Source organism: Condylostylus longicornis, unplaced genomic scaffold, assembly GCF_029603195.1.
Source record: "Condylostylus longicornis isolate FDR11 unplaced genomic scaffold, ASM2960319v2 ptg000002l, whole genome shotgun sequence".
In the NCBI taxonomy this organism is placed as follows: domain Eukaryota; kingdom Metazoa; phylum Arthropoda; class Insecta; order Diptera; family Dolichopodidae; genus Condylostylus; species Condylostylus longicornis.
In genome coordinates, this window is record NW_026577971.1 from 1,053,433 (window position 1) to 1,079,560 (window position 26,128).

Consider the following 26,128-nt stretch of genomic DNA (forward strand, 5'->3'; position numbering starts at 1 on the left):
TATTATATAGAATTTTCCATGTCATTGATTAAAATGACATGTAATTCATTTATAAGATTTTCCGCAAATTTTTTGTTTTTCCTATAATATTCTTGTCGCATTTTTCAATCATAAATTAACCATATATATATACATATATGTATACATACATTAAATATGACATGACAAAGAATATTGAAAATTATTAATAAAATAATAACATGCTAGTTATTGTATGCATTATTTATATGTATGTATATAAAAATAACTCTTTAATATTTTTTACTAAAATTGCAATAAAAGGAAGGGCGGGAAATCAATATTTTAATAACAAATTCCCTTGATAAATAATAGTTTACTGTAAACAACACTTGACTTACAATTTATAGTTGTATACACGATAACGAAGTCATGTACGTATATATTTGTAATAACATTTATGTAACTAAAGAAAAATATATATTTGTATATAGATAATATGTTTACATGCAAGCAACTAATGTAAATCATAATATGTATGTTGTATTTCTATTTAAAGGAAATTAGTCACAAATAAATGCAAGGCTCCTATTTTTAAAATTATTATGGCGTAAAAAATTATTGAGAATTTTTTTTAAAAAGTTATGATTAAAGAGATTTTATACTGTCAAAAATCACTTTTGATTTATTAAAAATTTCCACCTGCTTGAAATAGTGATGACAATGTCAGTCTTACAGGTGCCATTCACATATTGCTGGACCCTATATAGAATAGACCTCCAACGATTTAAAACTTCCCACATTATCCATCACACTCTCTCTCTTCTATAAGTCAGCTTGTTTGCCTTTCCATTCAATTTTCATAATATTTAATATTTTAGTAGATTAAAAAGAAAAATATTCTCTGATTTTTGCATATAATTTTGTATAGAGGTGAATAAAATGAATTAAAAATGAAACTAATTGAAATTTTTTATACCTTGTTTTTTTTTATAACATTCTTGCATACATATACATATGCAAGATCGTATATATATAATTTCATAAATTTGTTACTCAATTCATTCTTTAATACATACAATATAACATTTCTCATAATAAATAACAAAAATCATAAAAAAAACGAAATGATTAAATTGACGTAAGGATTACGTAACACAAACAAACATACGCTCATTGAATTTGTGAACAAAAATATAGATATGTATTCAATTTGTATTGTAGTGAATCACCTACTCAATCATAATTTGCAAAAAAAATAGGTTTAACAAACGCCGAGATTTTTATACAATTGCAAGGACCAATTGTTTGCTTTTTTTATATTCAAAAAAAACTCTTATAATGAACAATTTCAATTATAAAAATATATCTGATATGAAAAACACGCATAACCGATTGCAATAATAAATTTGAAAATAATTTCGATAAAATTTTTTTAGACTATAGGTGAAAGAGTGTTACATTGCACATGCTGGAAATGCTTTTGGGATGAAAATAAAAATTCATGGATCGGAAACCATATGCTAAATTTTTAATATTAATTAATAAATTTATATATAGACAGAACAAAAACGGTTTTGGCAATCATAAATTCAACATTGTTATCCCAAATATTTTTTTTTTCCTTTGTATCTTAAATTCAAATTATTCTTAAAATTTATTTAGTGAAAGTCGAATCTTTCGTCTTCCTAAATTTGATTTTGATAAAGTATATAAAAATTTTTAGTTATAACATTTTCTACTAATCTTGTAGGTGTTTGAATGTTCCAATAAGCCGCTTACATATTTGATTACTTGAACGATGATCTTATTGTGTTATACGCAAAATAATTATGTGATTTCTTCAATCAGTTTAAAACACAAAATTAACCATATTATGTGCCGTAAAAAATAATTTTCGGATTATATAAGTTTATACGTAAAAAATAAAATCTATTATACTTTACGAAAAGAGTAAAAGAAAAAAATTCCAAAAATCAATTCACAATCTCGTATATAATTTTCATCCTTTATTCTTGAAAATCTGGGAAAATCCTTTATACCCTTGTGTATGTGAGTGTGTATATGTGACTTTTTTTTTATTTTCATTTCATTTCTAATTTTCCATTTCGCTCTCAATTTATTTTCACCTTTTTTTTCTGTTATTGTTGTTGTTGTTGTTTGAAGTAAAAGTAAATTTGATTACATCAATAGATCAAGATTTTAAGATGAAAGAACAAGAAATTATATGAGAATAAATTTATAAATAAAATAACATATATACATACATACTGTGCGGACATAATATTGTATATACTGTATAACACTTGTGTATAGATGTGTAGATCATATTGAAAAGGAAAATAAATAAAAATTAACAATCTCATAATTTGCGTGTTAACATACAAAAAATCTATAGTTTTATAATGCTACATAAATTTTATATTTAAGCAATGATTTAATATACTATTGTAACTATGTATATATATATATATATACTCCAAAAATATTAGTACAAAATATTATATTATAAAATAACTATACTCAAATTTAATCCTATAGTATATTTGAATAACGTTAAATTAAAGCAAATGAAAAGCTTATTAATTTACCTTTGGTTTCATTCTGTCTGTCCGTATTTACATTTTTCAAGATATGCGAAGTTGAAATTTTTTACACAATCAGTTATTCAGCATTCAGTAACCCCCACCTCCCTCTTTCTAGCTATATCATAACAATAAGTTGTGTACATACAAGTTTTTGACAAACAACGAAGTCTGTACATGCAGAAATGTCAGGAATATGTTTAATTAAAAAAAAAAGAAATTTCAAATAGTTAGATTGAATATTCAAGTTTTCGCTGATTTTCGCTGAGTTTTTCGCTAATTTTCAGAAAAAATTTTTTTTCCTACACGACAACTCGAATTTGTTTGAAATTTAAACAATTTTTTGAAATTTGTAAGAAATAACTTTTCATTTTACTATAAAAGAAAATATCTTTGCGACTTCCCGCCTTTCTGATTTTTTATATTGCTCAAAATATACGGAATTTCAATTTTCAGTTCTTTATTTCATCAGTCTCGTATAACTTAAAAAGTTAAAGTTATTAAAAATTAAATTCCAGTTGCACATTATGTCGGTATTATGAAAGAGTTATGAAACTGACTTTTTCAGAAATTTGAGTTATATGTACAGAAAAATTCAGAATTTTCTAAACTATCTTTATAAAAAAAACCCACATAACTCTAACGTTAGTATTTTCGGAATAATAAAATTGTAAATTTTATACGTATCTGCAAATTGACATTATTATGTATATTTTCAAATTCGTTTTTCTCCAAACACAAAAAAAAGCAGTTTTGTAATTCTTCCATAATACCGGACAACTGTATTATTATTCTGAAATTGCCCCTAAATTTATGCAAAATTCTATAAAAATTAGGGAATTTTGCATTTATTTAAATAAATCGATTTTATTACTTAGACTTGAGGTTAAGTTTTAAATTGGTAAATTGAAATGTGCTATTTCATATACCAGTCGACTACATAATAATATATTAATTACAATTTCTGTGGTAAATTAATATGTGGTTGGTTTATAGAGGTTTGTTTTTTTAAATAATAAACTTGCTCGAAGTGTTATAAATATTTTTATCTTTTACACCGCATATATTTTTTTTCTGCAGCAAGGCAATATATTTAATGCATATAATTACTGCATAAGCGCGTGTAAAGTAGGTACTTAAAATTTAATTTTATAATTTTTATAACTTAATTCATAAGCCTCATAAAAATTAAATTCTTACATTTAAACACTGCCATTTTTTATATACCCAATCTTATAACCATCTTATACTTCTAATGAATAAACACTTAAATTTTCTTATAATTAACGTTATAAATACAATTTATACATATTTATGTACACTTAGCCAAATATATATATATATATATATAAATATTGTACTTAGAGGAGATTATACAATTATATAAAAAACATTTTTTTATTCATTGTTTTGTTTTTCAAGTACATATTCGAATTATTCTAAAGTGCAATTCTCTTTATACTAAAAAACAAAACACCATATTATCACTTACCAAAGCCACTAAATCTTTAATAAATAAATACTAAATTTTCTCATCTTGCTCTCAGAATCTCTATAAGTACTCAGGAAAAAAAAAATAAGTGGTAAACACCAGAAAAACTGCAATGCAACAAGATAACAGCAAACAAAAGGAACGTATTTTAGAGGGAGTAAAAGAAAACAAAGAAAGAGAAGAAAAAAAAACGGCAAGCACAACTACTTAAGTGTCTGTTCCGACCGACCCACATCTACGTTCATATAGGGTCACATAATATTTAAAACAAAAAAGAAATTTTATTCTGTTCTTCCTTTTATAAAATACGAAATAATCAAAGGAAAATTGTATAGCTAGATGGCGTTGCTAAACACAACAAAATACTGTCAAACAGATTTGTGTTTAGTTTTGTGTTTAGGTTGTATTTTATTACATACAAACATATGTATATGTTAAATTTATATTTTTAAGCTGCACTCAATAAATTACAGTTGTATAAAAAACTGTTTATTGACATTATATGCTGACCTTAGTTTTAAGTTAAAATTTAAAGCCCAATCAGAATGAAGTATAAGTAAACGCATTATTGTAATGTGAGATGGCGCGAATCTGCGAATTTCTATTCATAAGAAGGCAATATAAATAGTTACCCGTACTCGACATTTTGTGTCAAACTAAATAATTCCAAACTGTATTAACCATTTTTGAAGAAAACAAATCGAGATGAGTAAGTTGTATATTTCGCATTATTTTCACTGCTAAATAACTACCATACATAATCTGAAATCATAATTATAATCATAAGGGTAGGTGCATCTACTTTATTTTATATCACATTTTAATGATGTCGATCAGCATCGAAAATCTAAAATCTCCCCCAGGAACTAATGATTTGTGGCGCAATGAATAACCAATAATTAAGAGACGCACAACAACAATAAGGAAAATCACGTAGGAGTACACACAATCGCATACAACTTATAGAAGAGTTTACACACTTTTATTAGTAAGAAGAAGAGCTTCAAATAGGTTTGATTCAAATAATCGGAAAAATTTCAAAAATTTCCACAGACACAAGGAGAAGACAGATGAACTAATAACAACAGTTAAAGTTAAACCTTACCAAAACAAAACTGGATAATACTGCTAAAATATTTTAGCTCTGGTGTGGCAACAGAATAAACGCGGACACTAAATCAAACTTACAGGAAAGCAGATTAAATCTTCCATAAAATCTTAAAATTTTTAACCGGGCCCTTTCTTAAGTGAATAAACAAATTAATGCTTTGAATATCATCTTTTCTAACTTAATTTTTTTTCTGCTTTCAGAAGAAAATGATTCAGCTAATCTATTCAATCAAAGAAAGCATTTTTGTTTTTTGTGGCACAACATTGATTTAAATCACTTAAGTCCGTAACAGAGCGTGTTTGTATGCTCGTGAAGGTGGGTTTTCTATATAGTATATGCTATTAAAGGTATTCAAAGTATTTTTGTAAAATATACACAACAGAAAATCCTCAATGTAAAATTTAAACGTGAATTCTCAATCTTCTATTCTACTCTACCAACCCAATAAATACGAATGCTTTAAGTGTTCCTCCATTATTTTTCAAATTAAAAATTGAAAACAAAAAAATCCAATAAACAATTTATAAAACAAGAACAATATAAGTTGAGGACATAAAACAATTTATGGAGGACAGAGACGGGAACCAAAAATGTTCAAATAGAAAATTAGGATCAATTAATAGATTGCAAAGAAAATAGAGCATAGTTATATGATTTAGTATACTTTTATACAATATAGTATACACATCTAAATATAATGTTGATATACAGTATGTATGTATGTAAAAAATATGTACGAATGTTCTACATTTACAATATAATAAAAATCCTTTTAGTTTCTTATATACTCGTATATACAAACAACAATTATTTATTTTCTCTTCGTTTATTAATTCTTGAGGATTGAAAATGTTTTTGGATTTGACATGCCTGAAAGAATAATTTTTGAAAATTTCGAAAATGAGAGGAGATTGAATTTTAACATACATATATAATGATATTTTGTTATATAAGTAAAAACTATATTTATGTTAATATCTACCTATCCGAACATGTTTATAGATATGTAGAGCAAATGTTCTCAAATAATTCAATAATGAAATTATACTCTTGTTTCTTCTTAAAAGGCTTATAAGAATGATGTACCTACGTATATTTGGAATTAAAATATGTTTGTGATTCCATTTTAAATACATGGTACGTAGAAGAAAATTTTACATTAGGGAAATTGTATTTAATTCCAAGAGTTACAATGGACTATTTCATTCTATTGCTACACCAAACTTTATTCCAATAGCACAAAGAGTAATTCCGTAGCTTAATCATAAGTTCAGTTTGCTGTTTTGAGAGAATTTAAAATCCAGTTACGAGAAAATCAACTTGTAAATTTATAATTAAAGTTTCATTAGTATTTCATAATAGTAGCTCCATAAATTCGCAAATATGAGATCAACATTAGTTATGACAAATACAGAATTTCCTTTCTTTGTTGCAAGTGGTTCCATACAAAATTCGTTTAATTTCTATATGACTATATAATTCTTGTTATTACAATTTTCCCGCATGTTACTTTTGACTTTCAAAAAATTTATATCGAGAATTTATTTAGAATTTTTATGTTTTATGGCTAATTTAAAGGAATTCCATTGTAAATTTAAATTTTCACATTGATTAAAATGATTAAATAACAGTCAAATACAGTACCGCCTTAATTTTGCGAGTTATAAAAAAAGGACAATTTCTATTATCCGCTAATAACAAAGATAAGCTCTTTTATATCCTATTATTGCTCAAATTAATACCAGTATACATAAGTAGATTTCGACTTTTTTCTTTGTATTTTATTGTTGTCTCTTTTATTTTATTATTAAACAAAAAATAAACATTGTTTCCTTTATCAAAAAAAAAAGCAAATTACTTTTTATCTACAGCATTGCATGCAATAAGCGAGGTATCGTTAAGGCACAAAATTTTCCATTTGGAGTTTTCCACTGAAATTTTGACATTCAATCTGTCACTACACTCTCGAATATTTTAATTTCACTCCAAAACTCGACGTCCAACTGAAGTTATTGGGCGCCTTACGTTGTGACAAACAAATTTCCGTTGTATTATTGTAAGTTCCTTCCGCATATTAGCACTTCACATCAAAGACATTGGTGCAGTTGCGCTAAGTGCGTTGATTTCCATTTCGCCCATAACATTAACACTCATCTTTTCTTTTTCTGCCAAATTATTTATCATATTACGCATGTCTTTGGCCGAAAGAATCAGTGGAACGATGTCGTCAACATATTCTAGGCTCTGTTATTTATGGATATTATGAATGTTTGTGACGAAGTCACGTTGCATACAAGTGCCTTTTTCATTCTACTGTTTGCTCAACTATTAGTCTTATTGTATTTGCATCCGTCTGTTCTTATCTTAGGTTTTTGTCTAATTTTTTTTTACAATTCTGGTAAGCATCATTAGGGTTATTATTTTTCTTACATTATTAAGCACTGTTATACCTCTCTTATAACTCACTTCTTTTAGGCAATTTAACTATAAGTATTACCTATTTTTTACAATTACAAGATACAAAGATTTCTTCATTTTATCATAGTTTTTTTTTCTATTTTTTTCTATTTGGCTTAAGTGCATTGGCTGTCGGGATCTCTCTCGTTCAAAATCCTCGTTCTCTGCTCTTTTTGCGCTTCAAATTTCTAATTGCGTCTATGATTTCTGTGATGATTGGTGTTTCTTTTTCAATTGTACTGTCTACTCTAATGTTCGATTCTTGGACTTCGAACTCTGTATCTCGGGCATATGTATTCTTCCGCTGATTTCAATTTATATTTAAATAAATATTATTCAAAAATTGCAAAATATAGAGCCGGTTATGTGCTGATCACTCAAAATTTTTTTCAATGTTATTTACTAATACGAAATAAATAATAATTCATAGGGAATTTTTTATACACAATTGATAATAAAAAAAAATGACTAAATTATTAAGGGTATTCCAAATATATGTACGATATATGGGTATATAAATATAGGTACGAAGTATGTATATATAGTATAGCAATAATATAAAATATCAATAATAACAACAATAATAATTCATAATAGGCATATACTTTAATATTTATAGATATTAATTCGAAAAATTATTCGTTTTTGTGTAAAATTTGAGCAACAACAACAAAAAAAAAAAAAGAAAAGCATATTTTTTAAGTGATCTATTTCTAGAAATTTAACCCCTACCCTCACTCATATTTTTGTATTTGTATATTATTATTAGTTCAAATAGATATTAATCTATATGGTATTCGAAAAAGAGAAAAAGGTAAAAGATTTCCTCTAATATTTATAAGTTTTTAATAGCTCAAAGGTTTTTGTTTTTTTTTTTTTTTGATAAATCATTTTTAGTATATTTTGAAAAATAAGAAAAAATTTTTTAAGAAAATAATCTTAAAATATTATTAATGGATTTAATTTTACATCTCAGTCTAGCTGTAATTTTCTCTTTTTCTACCATTTTTCAGATCACATACGAATAAAAGCTGGCGTCCATACTAAAGCTGTCAAAAGTCATCCCATAAATGAGAATATAGTCTAAAAGTTGTAACGTAAGAAATAATAAAACTGCTGACAATAGAAAGAGCGTGCCCACCTTTATTTTACACTTATTTCGCTTATTTTTAAAATCCAAGCTCAATCGCACACGAACGCTCAATATTAATTATTTTGTTGTCAAATTGTTGAAATGTCAGAATTTTTATTATTTATTTCAAAAAACATATGACAAATGTTAGTGCCAATTATCAAAATTTCTTACATTTTTCTCGAATTAAATTTCTATTATCTCGAATTCATGTTAATTGCTTTCTCTCATATTCTCACAAGTATATAAATTATTTGAAAACTAAAAATGTGCCTTTTAAAAATCATTTATTTGACTTTTTAACTTTTTTGTATTTATAATTTTAATTAAAACAAAAACAGAAGAGAAGCTTTGTTTATATTTGTAATACCTCAAAAGGAAGAGTTTTGTTTTTTCCTCTACTCCTCATCTTTCCATCATTTTTACTAATACATACGCAACATTTTCAATGTAATATTTGCATAGCCTGGAAATACTTTTGCTATTTCACTCAATTCAAAGAATATTTTTTAAGTCCTTTTTTCCTATATCGGCCCACAAAACTATTAATTTAACTTTTTAACTTTCTATTTTTGTTTTATTTCGTTTTTGTTTTTTATTTTTTATTATTTGGATATTCTACAAAGTGTTATTATCCTTTTATATAAGGTTTTACCCTTGATGTAAATTTTTTTTTTGTGTACATACATATGTATTTTGAAATAACAATTATATATAGAGTGGGTATGAAAAGCAAATATGTGCAGATAAAAGTTTACACATATACGTGTACACATGTATATATAAATTACTTAAGTTAGTATAAAAAAAATGGCATTTACAAAAAAATAATGAGAGTGATGGTAATGCAGATTTTAAATAAAAGAAGAAGAAGAAGGTTATCGAACAAAAGAAATTGAAATTTAAAGGAATTTGTTTGCATTAATTTGTTTTTTTTTTGTTTTTTTTTTTCCAAATGACCTCGGTTTATGAAAAGAAATAATTGTAAGCAAATGAGAATTTTTAAAAATATGAATAATTTTTGTTACACCTATAATGTTTTCTTGAATGTATACCAAAATGTAGACACATGACAGCGTAATTGTCAAAACATTTCACCAAGAAAATCGTTTAAATTCGAGAGAAATACACAACATACATACAAATATGCACAAACTTTTAATCTTTAAAATAATTTATTTGGAAAAGAGTGTTTTATTTTTTATTTTTCGTGATTATGCAATTTTGCGTTTATATTTCTAATTTTTTACATTTAAATAACATTAACAGGAAAATTAATCTTTCATAGAAACTTTAAATTTTTGAATTCTAATGACTGCTTGTTAATTATTTAATTTGAAGGAGTTAAGTTTTCAAATATATATAGCATACGAATGCGTTTCGACATTTTCGAACACAACATTATTTTGGCAATACATAGAGTAATTAGTTATTAGACACATATACGGAAGAGCCGATTTACTTTCAATTTTCATGTTAAATAATTCTCAAAATTACAATTTCTTCTCTTACACATTTTTGTTTTTGTTTATAAAAACCAAATCCTTTTTTAAAAAATTTCAAATTTTTGTTTTACTTTCAATTTAGTGAGAAATGCGAAAATCTACAAATATCGTGTGTGTTTTGGAAATTTTTGACAGATAATTAAGTGCGAACTGCAAAGTATCATGTACTTTGAAAATACTTAGTACTATTCGGAGTAAAATAGTGCTATAAATTAGGGTCACTATTTATATTTCGGGTCTAGCAATAAAAAACAAACATTTATCATTGGAAATGGTTTTATTGTTTTTCAAAATATTCCCCATGAAGATCAATACACTTTTGCATGCGCTGAAACCAATTTTCGTAGCACTTTTTCCACTCCGATTGAGACACCTCCAAAACATGGTTTTTGAACGCATCGACTGCTTCTTCAGGTGTTGAAAATCGTTGTCCACGTATTTTTTTTTTGATGTGAGGGAATAAGAAGAAGTCTTTGGGTGCTAAATCAGGACTGTACGGCGGATGACCCATCAATTCGATATTTTGAGTGCTCAAATAGTCCATTGTTTCAGCTGATTTGTGAGAGCTTGCATTGTCATGATGAAGAATGATTCCCCGGCGCTTGTTTGTTTTCCTTATTTCTTCGAAAACTTTCGGCAAACAGATGGTGGTGTACCATTCAGAATTGACCGTCCTACGTTCCACTAAAGGTACTGTGGCCACATGACCGGTTATACCAAAAAAAAACTCGATCATTTGCTTCGATGTGCTTCTTCCACGAACAACTTTTGTTGGATTTGGCTCGTCTTGGAACACCCATACGGTCGATTGCTGTTTCGTTTCGGGCTCATATGCATAGATCCATGATTCATCACCTATGACTATCTTATAAACGTCTTTTGACGCACCGCGATTGAATTTTTTCAACATTTCTTTGCTCCAATCGACACGAGCCTTCTTTTGTGCAATCGTCAAATTTTTTGGGATCCATCGACAACACACCTTTTTCACGGCAAGATGTTCATGCAATATCTTATGTACGCTGGTGGAACTAATGCCCAAGGATGCCTCAATCTCACAGTATGTCACATGCCGGTCCATCATTATCATTTCGCGCACAGCATCGATGGTTTCCGGCAAAACGACCGAAATTGGCCGACCTTCACGAAATTCATCCTGGAGCGAACGGCGTCCGAAACCAAACTCTTGGTACCAGCGATTTGCAGTGGTTTTTGATGGTGCTTCATCACCAAAAGTCGAAACAAGTTGATCGAGACACTCTTGTCTCGATAATCCGCGCCGAAAATCGTAAAAAATCATCGCATGAAAATTTTCACGGGACAATTCCATTTTTTGACCGAGATGAATTTTTCAAGTCACTGTAAACAAAACAATTCGCGCTCGAATGACAAAACGTTCTGAGTGAAGTTGTCCTAAAAAATGTCAAACTTTCCAATGGAAGTGTCAGATTGCACCTGGCAGCACTAATATTGCCAGGACCCGAAATATAAATAGTGACCTACGTATACATAGCTGGATCATCTGAAATATCAAATTTTTTTTTTTTAATTTTTTATAAACTTTATACATAAGTATTATAGTACATTATATATAAAAATATTTGTAAAAAATTTAAATAATTTTCAATAATGATTTCATGTCAAAACTACATTTTTTCTTGACTACAATAATTTGTAGCATTGCAATTACAGAAATAGTGGGAAAAAAATTATTTATTCCCCCCCTCGCCCCTCTTGGAAAAATATAAATTGTCCTTAATTTGAATACAGAAAAGGGAAAACAAAAGCATACGTAAATATTTTTTGAGTTAATAATCTTTATGCTTTGCAAAATTATAAAAATGCAAAGCATATTCAAAAAAAAAAATAAAGAAAATTTTCATTTTTATTTTATTTTTCTTAAGCTCATAAAATAAGAAGTTCCGAAAGACAATTTCAGTTTTCATTTTTTTATTTATTTGTTTTTTTTTTTTTATTTTCCATAATTTGTTACAAAATGTTAGTGACAGATGTCTTCATAATCAGGGTTAACCGAAACAAACAAGTAAATACAAAAAAAATAAAAAATAAAACAATAAAACAAAATGGAGTATGGAATATATGTACGTGTATATACATATATAGAATGTGAGTAAACTTATATTTTACCCTAATAAGGATTCCTTTCCTTCAAATTTCCTTACAAAATTTCTACAATTTTAAGTACATACATATGTATGTATATATAATATGGGGAGTATATCAGTATAAGATTATGCTCATAATTATATGGATGGCATTTTTATACACAAGGCTATTGAGTATGAAAACTTCTTAATAAAATTTTATGATTTGCTTTTCTTTTTATTTTAATAGGTAAATTTAATAATTTATTTACTTATATTAAAATATTGAATTTTTGTTTTTGTACACATAGTTTTCATGCCCAAATTAAAGATTAGAGCCAAGAGAACAAAAATAATTAGTTAAGTATTTGCACCCTTAAAATTTTGTAAATATTTTTTCATATAATATATGTATGTACACACGTATATAGATTTGAGTATGCGGATGATATTTGCCTCTTAGCACATATGCAGGAAAAGAAGAAAAGAAATTCTCGGAGCTTCCCTAGAAAGGGAAGCTGGGAGAATTGCAATATTCCCAAAATCAAAATTCAATACAAATAATACTAAATGTCTGAAATTGAACACAATAAATAATACATCCTCCCAACGACAGCCAAATTGAGGACGTGATCCAATTCAACTACCTTGACAGCATCATGGCAGGCGATGTAGGTATGAGACAAGACATAAACCAAAGAAGTTTGAGACTAAGAATAGCCTTTAACCAGCTATGTCTTGTATGGAAATTGTCCTATTTGGCAAATATCACCAAAATCAGAATATTCAATGCCTGTATAAAATCTGCCTTACTGTACGGCTGTGAAACATTGCTGCGTATATATTAATAAAGCAAAGACATATATCAACAGATTCTTAAAAAATAATATGTGGAGTATTCTAGACTAGAACAATTACAAACAATAAACAATTAGCGATTATGGACCAGAAGTCAATTAAAGAAACAATTTAAGAAAATTAAACTAAAATTTTATGTTAAAGAGTAGCAACACATCTTGCGGTATATATGATAGCCTATTTATCTCTGTCTATAGTTAAAATTAATGACATACCACCATGCAAAAGCACAATATTTATAAGAGATATACTCAAAATTACATTTCTTATAATAAAATACATAGGTTTCGCTACATGCATCTACTAAATAGATTTTGTTCTAGTACTTAAATTGCTACACAAATTTTGCATCTCTATATTTAAAGTTTACAATCTCGAGTCCCGATTTTAATCTTTCAAAGTAATTTTTAAATTTTTCTAATATACACGTACATATATGTATGTATGTATATGATTTTCAAAAAAAAAAAAATCAAATGAAAATGATAAAAAAAAAAAAAATTTCTTATTTTTATAATGGATAAAAAAAGGTCCCAATATAATAAAATACAAAATAAAAAAATATAAGAAAAGGACCTATATGACACTAACATGGCTATTTTTAAAATAAAAACAGCCTTTCAATTTGAAAAATTATTGTCATTGTCTTGTACATATATATACATGTGGGTATGTACATTATTACATATTTGCGTATGTTTATACATACATAAATATAGAACCGTATTAGTATATACATATGTTACTATAAAATTCTGAAGATCAAAAAAAAAATTTACGTGCAAAATTCAAATATGGAAATTTTGATTAGTAGACGCCTGTATAATGTTGTTGAAAAAAATATTTTCAAAATTTATTGTGAAAATTTTTAGGTATTATAAATATTGAAAAAAAAAAGTTACCCTTCAAAAATTAAAAATTTTTACATTTCAAAATTTTTACATTTTTAATTTGAATACAGGCCTGGAATTAATTGGGGAATCTAATTATAGAATATTTAAAAATCTTTCTTTTGAACAGCATTCCACCTGGCGGCTGTTTTCAGAAAAAGTTGAATTTCAAAATTGTTATATTTCAATGGTAAATATCATGTACAAGAGGAATCACCGAATCGCCAAAATCCCCCTTAAAAAACGAATCACTGACATTTGGATGTAAGATGCTAAATTAAAAATTTTAAATTTATAATATTCTTAGACTTATTTTGGTTGTGCCGCGTCACTTATGCAACATTTGTCGTTGTCTCTGTCACATTGTTTCAAATGTGGTATTCCAGTTCAAGAGTGATAGGAGTGCAAAAAATAATCGAAAATGAAACGTTTCAAGTGAAATTGACACATTTGAAAAAGAAATTGTAATGAGTTGGTTTACGGATTCATTAGATTTCAATAGTGATCTTTATAAATTTTTTGAAGAAATTAAAATTTCCTAAAATAATTTTTTCCAAAAATTTAATTATATATGCATTGATTTGCATTTTTGATGTATTCAGTTTGCTTATCTTACTTACTAAAATATTTTTCGACAAGAAACATCACTTCACATGATGCTATATATGTAGTATTAGAACGAATCAACTGGAATATTGCTGAAACACATGTTTCTCGCTATTTCCCGATAAATGTCACTGCTATCGTTACCTGGAAAATTATATTCAAATCATGACGACATTATTTTGTCGAGAACTAAAACAAGCCTTATTAATTTAAGTGGACAACGTCATTAAAATAAGGATATTAATAAATTTTTCTACAAAATGTGGAATTGTTTACTTAAAAATTATCAATTTTCCGATGTGACATTTTAAGATTTATTGCCATTATCAGCCCATAAAGTTTTTTGACAAAATAAAAATATTCAAACAATATTGCCCGTCGTCTATTCGCTTAAATGTCCTCTCTCTTTATATTCAAGTACAATCAATTGTTAAGTTTCGCGTTCATATTGTAACCAGTACAAAAATGATTTTATATATTTACAAAATACATACATATGTATTTACAGTACATATATATGTACATTTAATTTATCTTTATGTATAAATATTATTATTATTATTGTTATTATTGTTATCATTATTTATTTTTTTGTTATTTCTCTTTTATTTTGTTTTTCGCTTATAAATTCCTTTATTTCATTTTATACTTTTTATATCGTTTATATTCTAAATTTAAACCTTCCACGAATTTTTTTTTTTCATTTCCATTTCAATATAACATTGCATATACAAATACGAGAACAAAAAAAAAGAAAAGGATATTAAAAAAAAAATAAATTCTTTCTTTTTTATTTTCTCTTCTCATTTTTTTCTCCTTTTCATTTTGTGTTTTATTGTTTAATTTTTTATTTCATCTTATATATTCATTCCTTTTTGGTTTCTTTACATTTTTTTTTTCTTCATTCCTATATATTACGGTATAAAGTAAAATGTAAAAAGTTGTAAAAAGAAAATATATTCGAGAGCGACAGGAAAATTCTTATAAAAATATCCTTATATATATTTTTTCGAATATAAAAATGTTTAAATTTTAAATAAATTTATTTATTTGCAATAAAACGTAAAAAAGTATTATGGGGTTAAACAAATTCATTACAAGTTTAAATTTAAATAATGAAATAAAGTTACAAGAAAAAAAAAAGAAAAATTTTTATTTTACAATATTTAAAATGCGTGAAAAACCGAGCTAAAAACTTATCAATTAACGTTTTTAATTGAATTTTAGATCTGTTCAACCGTGTATAACGTAGTGTCCCGCGGTCACATATAAAAGATCTATTGTGCACACTCTCTAAATTCCCACAGCATTCGCTCAACATCTATTGCCCATAAACTCCATTATATATGTATATTTAATACGGATTATTGTAAAAATAAGATAGTGGCAACAGTATAGCTATAATTACTGAAAAAGGAAAAGTGCAAAAGAAGGAAAGGTGAAATTTTTTCGTACAGCTGCAGAGCAGGAAGATGACGTATAATCAAAAGAACGAGCTAAAGGCAAAAAAATTTAAAAAAAAATTTTCCTTGAATTATGGACTGGAACCAGTGACCTGACGCTTTCTAGGCCGACGCTCTACAAAGTGAGCTACAAAGGTATGAAGAAATTAACGACGAACTCTTCTTCATATTGCTTTACACCGTAAAGTTTTTTTATATTTCGCAAACGGTAGAGAAGTAGCGACACGTTCCTTCTATCGTGTCACAACTAAATACATTAAAAATAACCGTTACCAGAAACGGATTTTTTTTTTAAATTTTTAATGTGGTTTTTCTTCTAAACAGCAATTTGTAAAATTTTGAAATTTTAGCAACCTTCAATTTTTTTTCCACTTCCACCCCTTTTTAAGCTATCACATCCCGGAATTCGTAAAATTTGAATTTTCGACAACTAAGTTTTCTGAAATTGTAATCATTTAAAAATTTCTGTAAAAGCAAAACCGTAGCGCTAAATGTTTTCCCTCACGTAATGGATCCTTGAATTCGAACATTATGAACATTTTTTTTGTTTTTCTTATCCTAAATATATGCAATAAATTGAAATATTTTCGTGTATGATTAAAAGTAATTTATACATAATGTACGTAGTAGATTTGTTATTAAAAGCAATATTTCCACTTGTTCAAGAGGACACCCAATAAACACAATACCCACTTATTTCTTTACAAGATATTGGTTTGATCCAACTTTATTTTTTAAAAAATAAGAGGAAATTTGTACTCGTAATAAAATTTGTTCCGAATTTATTTATTTAGAACACAAAACAATACAATTGTATCTTACTAATACTTCTATATAGATAATCTATTTTGGAATTTAATTATAAAACCACTAGCCATTAAAATATCTTGGATTCAATTACAATATTCTTCTTTTATATCCAACAGCACAAATATCTATTGTATCTACATAATATTTTTATATTAATATTATTAAATAATTGAAACCATAATTTTTAAAATCTTATCCAATTTAACTATTCTTCTATAATATTGATTAAATCAAAAATTTCTTCTTTGACGTATCATTACAGCTGAAACCTAATATCAATTTTTCAATTAAGTAAATAAAACAAAACTTAAACACGAAAATATCCAAAAAAGAAAAAAATAATAGAAAAGTTTTCCTTTCTAAAAGAAAACAAAACAAAAAATATGAAAAATGATAGCAATCAATTGGCTTATTGAAAAATAAAAAAAAAAAATTCTTTTAAATTCGATTTTGATTTTCTTTTGTCATGGTATTTGTATATATAGACAATCAAGAAAATGGTTGAGCTATTAAAGTTTCCTTATTACTTTTTAAAATTGAAATAAAAAGAAACAATGAGTCTAAACATAGAGGTAAAACATTTAAATAGAAATATTAGATAAACTTTTTGAGAAAAGGAGATAAGAATTTTGAAAAATTATAATAGGATATACTTTTCTTTGTGTAGATGAAGTATGTTTCAAAATTATGAACACACAGTCTCTCGATTTCATGCGAATATTTACATTTTTTAATTCACTTGATTTTAAAATATATTCGAAAGCGACATGAATATCCTTATAAAGTAAATGGAGAAACGTATACTAGACACCCGTTGGCGTCGAACTTATTGACCCCGTAATACCAATACATACAGCCCTTAAAACTCTACCTGTCTTGTAGTTGTATCTCCTCAGTATCAACGACGCAAGCGCTCCATAGATGAGGATTGATATTAAATGACCTTGCAAAATTTCAATCTCGACCCCACCTCAACCATTTTCTTGCAAGTGTATTTAGCTTTCTTAAACGTTAATCATAATATTAAGCTTTGAATCCAACACAATACCCAAGTTCTTAATCGTCGAACAGCAAGAAATACACCACCAAGTCTGTTCAGCCGATAGTCCGGAAATTTAGTTTTTATTGTGAAAAGTACTAACTCTGTTTTCTTCGATCTTCTATGATATTGCTAAGCGATCTCTCCACAACTCTGCTAAACAAAGACTGTTGTAGAAACGATGAAAAAATCGGACAATTTCGAAGAATAATTTAATGTAACCTGACAGTATTTAAGAATATAAAATGTCAAAAATACATACGTTTGACAAATAATAACGTCATGTAAGAAATGCCACTTTGTTTACATGTAAATTAATTATGCATATTGTATTACTCACTTATTTGATAAAAAATTATATTTAAATTTTTTCAAATTAAATATTTACTTTTTATATTCCAAAAAACTCACTGTTTACTTGAAAATTTACGTAGCATATCATTAAAATATAAAAATTAATTTTTTCAAAACACTTTACATTTTTTTTCTATTTAAATTTAATTAGGCTTGTAGAACAAAAAAAAACACACAATACTTATTTCATTTAACCCCTTTTCTTATATTCCATAGTGATTTTAAATTTCTATACACAAACTATTTTATTACACATATTTTACATGAAAATACCTTATTCCACATACCCACATACACCGATCTTTATAATATGTTCGAAAAATATATGCTCAATTTTTTTTTTTGACATAATTTCTCTTTTATTTTAGTTTGTCGATTCACGTCATAAATTTATAATCCCTCATAGGTTATTCAATATACATATAATAACCTTAGCTCACCATAGAACACTACTTGGTATTAACTAAACTAACAAAATTTATAGAAAATGTTATAATCGTATACACATTCACATATACATTATATTAAACCATAAACTTTGAATAAAAATTAGAGAAAAATAATATACGTTATTTGTGTATATATGTATGTAATAAAATCGACAACAACATGAAGAAATGTAAAATTTATGTTTACAAATGATATGTTAATGGCGCCGAGATTTTTTTTTTCTCTCTTCTTATTTAATATTTAACTACAGGAGTGTTGTACTAAATTGACATATTTACTGAAAGATATAAATTATTTATGAGATTCCTTACGGTATAATATGTAGGTATAAATATGTTTTATTCATATATACATATAAACGTCAAAAACAGTGGATACTATTTTAATTTTACTTAAGATATAGATGTATGGTATGCTTAGATTACCTTTAAGTAGAATTTAAAAAAAAATATGTAGTTCAATATAATATTTTGATTACTAACATTTGAGAATTGAAAATTGACTTTAAAAAAATTAAATGTTATAAAAAATTTAAACTCTGTTAGACGTACTGTTATAACATTAGAAGGAAGAAATATAAAAGCAAATACTTTCATTCTTTTCTTTATTCTTTTTTCATTCTCTTAAGCGAAATCTCCATATCACCTTCTTCAAGTTCAATTTTACTTCACCCAGCACTACAGGCCTCCTTTACGTTAGTCTTCCCTGAAGAGTTTCCCTAGACTTATCACGTTACTCAATGCTCTGGTCACCGAGAAGTTATTTCAGCTACCTTGAGATGAGCTTCCATTTTAATTCAAGTTTCAAATATTTAATTTAATTCAAGTTTCAAATATCAGTCCACTAACATTTATTGAAAAATTTTCGTTTGATTAAATACATTGTTATATGTTTTACAATCAATTCAAATCTCACTTGAATAAAGTCATGCAAGAGCCGTTCTGGGTTGCGGCCTTTCAAGTTTTTCTGGGCGATTATAACTAGAAGCGGTTGGGCCTGGAAAGTGAGAGCACTTGCATGCTTTGTAGGAAAATGAAGATAACTCCGATGCATTTTCATGGTGAGTGTAGAGCGTTGAATCTACAGAAGAAGCGAGTCCCTGCAACAAAAGAGCTGTGAGAAATCTAACCCCACAAAATGAAGGAATTTAGCAGAAGAATAGGTCCCGAGAAACGCTTTAAGCGTGAGACACCATTGATCCAATTCTTGACCTGCAGTGCATATTTACCCCATGTAATCTAATGAGTTGATTAGAATCTAATCTAATGAGTTGATTAGAATCTAATCTAATGAGTTGATTAGAATTAGTAAAGTTGGAATTTTTATATGAGTCTTAACCTTCTCTTCTCTTATTTTTCTAAGTTTCAGCCATAATAATCCCACTATTTCCCTCTCTGCCCGTTTTCATTTTCATCATCTTCTTACCCAATCAGAATAGATGACAATCACTTCTTCTGTTTTAATATAATTAGTTTATCCGATGGATATGAGTATCTGTAAAATTATCTTTATTTTAGATTTTATTAGGATGCTATATACGAGTAGTTCCATTCAAATCCTCTTTCCTTATATAACTTTTGTGGTTTTGAGAGTTCTGTATCAGAATTCCAATATTTTCTTGAAACCTAAACTATTGTTCTTAATCATATTATTTATTCATATCGCATTTGTCAATATTGATATATAAGAATTCATTGAATATCCTATACCAATTTCACTCTTTCTATATTAATTTTCTAGAAAATTATCATTATATTTTATTAAATTCTTAAAACGTGTAAACATTTTGAAAGTAATTTAATATTTAATAATAAAATTATCATTTCTAATATATAAGAAGTGAAATATTCTCTTCTTATATGTCTTTTTCGATTTCAATTAATGAAAATTTTTTTACACAACAAAAAAAAATTAGATTCGCAAGGAACACAAAAATAAATGTCATGTATGGTCATTAGTTTTTATATAATTCAAGGTTCGTTTCACAATTTCATATAGATATTATATAAAATTGTGATCACATGCCATAGATTTTTATCTAAAATTTAAAGATGTAAGTACATAAAAAAATTTTTTTTTTATTCTCTTTGTTCTTCATAACTCTAATAGGATTCAAATTTATTGCTTTATTTTAGACCCAAAACGAAAAAGAAAATTCTTTTGTTAAAATTAAAAAGCAAAAAGAAAAACATCAAGAAATTTTTCATTGGGAAATTGCATAATTTTAGGGAGTTTTCCTTTTTTGTATACCCTTTTTTAAAAATAAAGAAAAAAAAAACATTTTTTTTATTATTTTGGAAAAATACGTACAAATAAAATTTATACATATATACACATATACAAAATATGCTTTATGTGTGCATGTAAAATATAAAAGTTCCAATTTATTTTTTTTTTCTCTCTTTAATTTTATCGCATGACACAGTATCTTCACCTTATCTCTATATTAATAACCGTAAAAGAATTCACTAGGGGACCCTATAATATCCTATGTGTTTTGTTTTCTCTTTCTAGTTTTTTTTCTCTCTCACTCTCTATTCCTCTGCTTTCTCCCCCCACTCCACCTCTTTTATTTTTCATATGTTATATAAAATTTATTAAGGAAAATTTATATAATGAAAAATATTTACCATTCCGTTTCATTTCATTCAATATTTTTTTTGGTAACATCTAATAAATTTAGATGCGCCTTTCTTTTAACCTAAAAATAGAAAATACGAATATTGTAAGTTTTTGTATTCGTATACATATATACACATATATATATATATATATCTATTTATGTGAATATTTATAGAGATGCATAAAAATTTATTGTATGCTTCAGTAATTTTTCTCAATATTTTGCGTCATTTTACAACAAAAAAAAAGCACACACTTGAATATTAGAATATACAAACAAAAGTACTAATATATGAGAATATTATTTTAATGTAGGTACATAGTTTTCCTACATGAAAGAAAAAAGAAATTGATGTGATCAGCACACAACCGGCAACACTATTTTCTGAATGTTATTAAAATTTTAAAAAATAAATTTTAATTAGTTTAACGAGAGTGTCACACAAAATTCCATTTAAATTCTTACTTAGTATAGTAAGCGGTATGTTAGAACTTGAAAGTTCTAAAATGTTAATTTTGTTCTTAATAGAAGTTCACTATCTGGAACCCATTTTACTGAAATGTGTGTCAGTTAACAAATAGAACTCAAATAGCAAACATTGAAAAAAAGCCAAAATAAATGATCTCAGATCCGGTTTTGTGGGCATTCTGTCAATGTCAGTCATTTGGGATAGACTTGGCGTAGATGTTACTGGGTGATATGATCATGCAGAGTTTTTCCTTCCATCTTGTTCAAAGAAATTTTCCTAAGAGCTGCTGAGGAAAAATCGAAAACGGGTTCGTACTATTACTGGCTTCTTTAATGTGCATTGTCTGTTGAAACATTATTGCACAAACTAGACAAATCAGACTGCTTGTGTAGATTCTGCTGTAACAATAAGGAATAAGCCATACATATTCTATGTGACTATTATATTCTGGCCGTCAGAAGGGACAGATGATTTCAGCCGAACTTTCTCAATGTTGGACATTTCAACCGAAACTGCGATACACGAATGTAAACACAGGCAGACTGACAGAGTGATTAAAGATCTCTCTAAAAAAATAGTTTATTTACCGTTTTTTTTACAAAAGAGATGTACATTTTGAATGTAAACTAGACATGTAAAATTATAGGCACCATAACAATACTTCTCTTATTGCATGCAATATACAAGGAAAAAAAATCTTACTGTTTCAAAATTTGTTATTTTTTCACCCTTTTAGTTTTTTATACTATAACCTTACTTTTTAAAATTTTTATATTTTTTAAAAATCTTACCCCTCTCCTTGATTCCTTTCAAGCAAAAGTTATATCCAAATATCAATATATACTTATAAGGAATACATTATTGAAAAAGTAGAATAACGAAACCAAAAAACAAACATGGACGATGAACATGAGTAGGTGCAATATTAAAATTTCTCATAGACAATTTTACTTGACACAAACATTACTATGTAAATATTTTCCCTTGCAAGCCTTAACTAAAATCTATTCCATATCAGATTATTACCAACATTTTTAGTTTATATATTCATGTATACTTGTATATCATATTATAATATACATATTTATAATGATTTCAATTTACAAATATTTGCAACTACATGTGAATTTGTGCTTCTTTTTTTTTTTTATTTCAAATTGTCTCACTTCACTTATTCCATCAAAATTTACTTCACATGACACCAAATAATAATGGCAACAATATAACAAAAGCAATTGCGAATATTCTCTTCACCTTATATTTTCTCTCTATAAATGTATATATATTCACGTACATACATACTAACATACAAAAATTATAATCTCTGTAGATCATTCAAGAAAGATAACTGATTGCCTAGCTTTTAACAATATTTTATAATACCACATCGGTGACAGTTTTATATTTAAGATTTTGTTGTGTTTAAATTTCAATACTTTGTATATACATATATATATTCCTAGATGTTATATAATAATGTACACAGTATACATAGACTTATTACTTTTACTTACACGTGTGTGTAATATATTAGTACATTTAAGTATAAAGTGAATATTAGAAAGCATTCTTATAGTACATTGGGATGTAAACTTGATTTCTACACACAATGTATTTTAGAATTTTTTTTTTTTCATTTTAGAAAGATCCTTTGACACTTTGAGTAACTGATGTAATGGCAAACATGTTTTCAACTTATATATACGTACATATTATGTGGATATCTACAAGTTTTACATGTTAGATAATAAAATAAAAAATTATTGCCAACACAATATAATAATATCGTATACACACATATACATATAATTTACATATAGATATATATGTATAACAAATAGGAAATGTATTATACGCATTATAAAGGAACTTATATATGTATAAGAAAGGAAAGCGACATGAAGATAATAAAGAAAACAAAATAAGGAAAATAAGCAAAATAAAAAAAATTTGGTAACGCGCGGTACAAAGATATTTTTAAGATACACTAGGAAGAAAAATATTGAAAATAAATTTTTATAATAAAAAAGATAACTTTTATACATTATAATTCATATATATTATTATACTTGTATTGTGTAATGTACAAAAATATTATAGAGGAATAGAAAGATATTAAGGTGACCAACCATATTTTCTAAAAAATTTATTGAAAAAATTTTGGAAATTCAAATTGCCGCACATTTTATCTACACATGTTTAGATCACAAACTATTATTATAATTCTTCATAATTGGCTGAAAAAACCAGTTGGCGTAGCAATTTACCTTCGTTAACTTACTACTAATTAAAAGAAATTTATTTTTATGCGTTTGTAAGAAGCAATTATGAATATAGGTTAAGGGATGGTTGTCCACTTCTAATTCATTCTGCCAGCAGCAGTAATTGTGGGTTACCCTGTCGTTTACTGAGCAATTCAACCAACTGATTCACGTATCTTGTTCCCTAAATATATAAAAATGCTATTTGAAAAATATCACCTGCCTTATTCATTTACATTTTGTTTACTCTATTGTCGCATTTCTACAATAAGGTATACAATATTTAGTAAAATTTAATTTGCTGTTTGTAAATTTGCGACGAATTCTAGTGAGTATAGTAAATTTAAGGGTTTTTTCTAAATTACTTTAAAAATTTTCAAAATGATGTAATAAATATTTTTTCCCTATATAAGCCCCTCATTATACTTGTATACAATCATTTCAAAACTCAATAAATTGAAAAAATTATGAATGCAGGGTCTAAAACACAAACTCTTATATTCAAATTATGAAACAATACAAAAAAAAAAAACATTTTTTAAATAGAATATTTTAAATAAATTATTCAAACTTAAATATTAAATAATAATCTTTTATAAACAAAACGAAAAAAAAAACTTGAATAAAAATTAAAAACCCTTGGGAACCTTTTTTTGCACATTGATCTTTGAAAATCTCAATAAAGAAAAAAAAACCATAAAATGACACGAAAAAGCAAAAATATAGGAAAAAGATAAAAATTGTATTTTGCTGAAAAATAAATTATCCCCAAATTTTATGGCATTAAACGTTTATTATAGATCTTTTTTACATACATACAAACATATTTCATATTTTTTTTTTCTTTTGGCTTCGTTTTGTTTTTATTTTTTATAAGGCATGTTTCTTTACTTTATACTTTATTTATTTTGCGACATAAAACTCTTTTAACGCATGCATGAGTGTAACATGCATTGATAGTCCAAGAGTTCGCAAGTCTAGATACGCAATATAGTACACATACAAATATACATGTAGTCTCTTTTCAATGGCCTCAAAAAAAAACACAAAAACAAAAAAGATATGGAAGAAATCGAAGAGATTTTCACCAAAAAATTCAAGGATACCAGAAAATAGAAAGACGAAATTGTGTACTTTTTTAGAGAGGAACAAGTAAAAAATATTTGTTTTTTTTTTTTAAACATTAAAATTCCTTAATGGAAACTTAAGAGATTTCCGCTCCTGTACAAAAAATTTACTCACTTTTTATCTTCATTCTTGTAACGAATATTTTTTTTTTCAACATTTTTTAATTCCTTCATTGTTATTTATTGTTTCTAAGATGATTCTGGATTTTATTGATTTTTTATTTTGTATTTTGATAACGTAGCATATTTTGACAAAGGACAAGAGTAAAGGGACACAATTATAAATTTAAATTTTATAGTTATATTTTATATCATGAAATTTTCATAATCTCCCGAAACTCAAATTAAAAAGTTTGGCAATATATTGATGCTCCAACAATCTAGGTACAAATTTTTATTATGCCTATACTATCAATATAATTTTCGATCTGGTTTTAGAAGCCATACATTTACCTCAGAATTTTAAATCATAATTACGTATAGCTGCTAACAAGTTACAAATTATAAAAATCAAATCCTTATATACTAAATTTTCTTTGTTTGAAATTTTAACATTTTCTGAATCCATTAGCACAAACTAAAATTCTTATAAAAATAATACAAAAATAATTATATGAGAAATACGTTCACAACATGCGATGGATTTTAAAAAATATCTAACAGAGTTTTATTTAATCCTAACTAATAATAATAAAATAAAGCAAAATAGACCACTAAGTTTTCATTTTCTCTTATTCACAATTCTTACTTATAAATGAAAAGAAAAATTAAATACAAAATGCGGAAGATGTAAAGGATATAAGAAATTAATTTTTTTTCTAAAACAAGACAAT

At 26.4% G+C, this 26,128-nt stretch overlaps 1 protein-coding gene across 7 annotated transcripts in view; it reads right to left on the bottom strand.

Annotated features, from left to right (window-relative positions):
* LOC129605163 (uncharacterized) overlaps positions 1–26,128 on the bottom strand; it is an 88,778-nt gene that overhangs the window by 43,240 nt on the left and 19,410 nt on the right. Inside the window, exon 3 of one of the 7 annotated variants that reach the window (XM_055514754.1) lies at positions 21,446–21,516. The exons of the other annotated variants lie outside the window; for them this stretch is intronic. The gene's annotated coding sequence lies outside the window, so the exon portion shown is untranslated. The remainder of the gene's footprint in view (positions 1–21,445; positions 21,517–26,128) is intronic. 7 annotated transcript variants of the gene reach the window in all.